The sequence below is a fragment of the Stegastes partitus genome, unplaced genomic scaffold (genome assembly GCF_000690725.1).
Source record: "Stegastes partitus isolate 25-593 unplaced genomic scaffold, Stegastes_partitus-1.0.2 Scaffold129, whole genome shotgun sequence".
NCBI lineage: Eukaryota > Metazoa > Chordata > Actinopteri > Pomacentridae > Stegastes > Stegastes partitus.
This window is the reverse complement of record NW_007577860.1, coordinates 171,913-175,202: the sequence shown is the minus strand read 5'-3', so window position 1 is coordinate 175,202 and position 3,290 is coordinate 171,913.

The following is a 3,290-nucleotide window of genomic DNA, read 5'->3' as shown; positions in this document are numbered from 1 at the left end:
TTTCTGCTTCATTTTGGTGTTTTTCCAGTGGGGTTGTGACGACATTTTAACTGTTAATTTGTTGATGTTCAACTAACATCGCATCATCGTTTTTCTTTCTAAAACATGAAGAACATAAGAAGGACAAAGAAGTGGAATAACTTTGTGTTCTGGAGGCTGTAGCCACAAACACATGACTGCTGGTCCATCACTTGTTCATGGTAAATGGTAAATGGTCTGCACTTACATAGAGCCTTTATCCAAAGTGCTTCACAATGTGTTTATCATTCACACACATTCACACACTGATGGCCACAGAGCTCCATGCAAGCTGCTGCCTGCCATCAGGAGCGACTTCAGGTTTAGGGTCTTGCCCAAGGACACTTCGAACCATCAACCCTGTGACTGGAGGACAACCCGCTGTACCGCCTGAGCCACAGCCGCCCTGTTCATATCCCTGAAGTCTGACCAACACAGCCACAGCCTGCCAGAAGGCCTGTGCTCACAACCAGCAGCTGGACACGGTCCAGAACGGCCTTTTGAAATTAATCATTAGCAATAAATGCTAACGTGTGTCACAGCGTCTCTCATTAGTGCTTCGTTAAACAGGCAGTGTGTTATACCTATACCTATATATATTGCACCATAGTAGTATGAAGTAATACAAGCTGAGAACTTCTCACCACGGCTGCTGCAGGCCTCCATGTCTTTGCTGCGATGAAACCCACAGCGTGTAGAACATGTTCATGTCTGACTCCTGTGGGTGACGTATAACATCTAATGCTGCAGCTCACTGCCATTAAAAAGGATGGCTTGTTTAAGTGAAGCTCTACCAGGGAGAGGACACGTTGGCTTTTTCTCTCACAGCTGAATCTTAGTGTGTCCATGAATCCAGCTGGTCCTTGTGTGTGTGATTTAATAGTGGCTTAACAGTGTAATTACACCAGCTGGGGGAGACATCAGGGCACGATTAGTTTATTACATACTTAAAGGACAAAATGCCAGAGAGTCTCCACAGAGTGCATCACTGAGAGTCTGGCATTAAAACATAAAGGTTTACTGGATGGTTCACAAAATGAACCAGTGTAATAAATAATAATAAAAGCAAGTGACTAAAATGTGGTGCTCGTTTCCAGTAAAAATATAATTAACTGAAGATTTAACGTACAGCCACAGAACAAAGACTTATAACACAGAGAACTAGTGAAACATAGTTGAACACAGCAGCCTCTGAGACGTCTCTGTGGAGCAGCAGCATAAAGGGGTTTTACACTTTATAGCCACACATGACCAGATGTCTTCAAACTAAACATCTCATTGTGGGTTTTCTATAATTAAATAGATATAACTCTTTGCTTAATTGGAGCTACAACATGTAACAATGACAGGAGATAAATGATATGCACTATCCAGATCCTGTACATGGTTACAGGACTTAGGTTCATCCTTTGTCTTACACATATGAGAGGAGATGCACCATTTCTTGACATACTGCAAATACCAGACCGATGCGTGGACTGGACGGAACAAGCTCCTATTCCATCTCCCTGCTCCAAAAGTGAATTCAATATAAGATCCCCTGATAGGAGACGTATCAGATGTTAAACTGATGAGAACAGTTACTAAACTTAATCTTGGCCAACAGGCCGAGAAGCGATGGAGCAGCATATCCATGCCGCTCACTCCGACCCTCACTGACGGTTCAGCATCACTACGAGGAGGCAACATGTACAGAAACACACTGAGGTTCATTTACTACTCAGCAACTAAAACCCGCCGAGAGCTGCACTCTTTAGCCGCAGGATGTTGCCATAGTGACTGCGAGTTAATGCGATTCCTGGTCACATGATGTGCTCCGCCCAATCAGCGATCAGAACGAAGAGGCATCCCAAACTTCTACATATTTATCCCCACTGGCGATGCCTTTTGTTTTACCTTTTACCTCAGTGGTTAAGACACAGTACAGCTACATCTACCTGCAGAACCGATGTGTATGAATGTAAACAAACAAACTTCTAATAACTAATCACAGAGATCCGCTGAGCTCCGTCTCCCTCGTGTGTCTGAAGCTGCCACTGGCCGGATGTACAAACCCTGAGCAGCATCGTTCTCAAGGAGATTTATCAGAACAGGCTGCAAGAATTTCAACAAATATTGTAAATAACCGATTCAAATATCCCCACTTGAGCACAGTCCAACCCTCTGTATGTGGACCGACCCTGTGCATCAAACTGATCGAGCCAGCAGGAGGATTATCTCCATGTCCGACACTGACCTTTTCAAAGTAAAAGCTTTCATCAGCAAATTAAAATCACTTCCTCACCATGAAGTTCAACGCTGTGTTCAGCTAACAGTCAAACTATCTAGAACTGTTTGAAAATAATTTGGACTCTGCAGCATCTTCAAATGTAAACGTCAAAACTGCACTACAATGCAGAAATATTTAACAGAAGCACCTGGTTCAGTCACACCTCAATGCTTGATACTGAGAGCTAATTACCAGTTGTTAGCACAGTCAGCTAATCTACGAACGTTATCATAGTTAGCTTAAAGTCGGTTGGTTGAGCAAACTGTACAGGTGGTTGACTCATAAAGGCAGCTGCTGTCCTTATTTCTGTCTGCATTGTAATGACTACAGAGAATTAAAAACAGCAGTAAAATACATGGAGTCTGAATTCTCACCGTTTCGCTTTCTCTTCACTCTCCCCGCAGCGTTAGCTCGTTTGGTTAGCCTAGCCTAACTAGCTCGGTGGTTAGCAACACAAAACTGGCTAGCCTAGCCTAACTAGCTAAGTGGTTAGCAACACAAACGTCCCTTTAGTGACAATAAAAATAAAAGATGAAAAACTATCAAACCCAATGATGTCTAGACCAGAATAAACAGCGTTTTTACAGAAGTAGCTGAAATATATTTTTTTTAAAAACACATTACCTGAAATTTGGCTCCTAAGGCAGAACAAGGTGAGAGCCGCGTGCACATCAGCTCGGGTCGCGCGCAGCTCTACGGTGTCTGTGAGGAGACCACAAAGATAATAGATAATAAAGGCCATTATTATATATATGTATGAGAGACCACATAGATAATATATAATACACAATATATAATAGATAATAAATAATAGATAATAAAGGCCATTATTACATATGTCTATGGGAGACCACTGGAGCTCAGTTATTACCTGGACATCAATACGGGTGTTTGTTGTTCCTAACACAGTCTATGGAGCAGTGGGAGTGCCAAAATACAAAAATAAATCAATAAAAGAATGAAAAAATAAAAGTGGACATTAAAAGAAGAATAAATATAACAA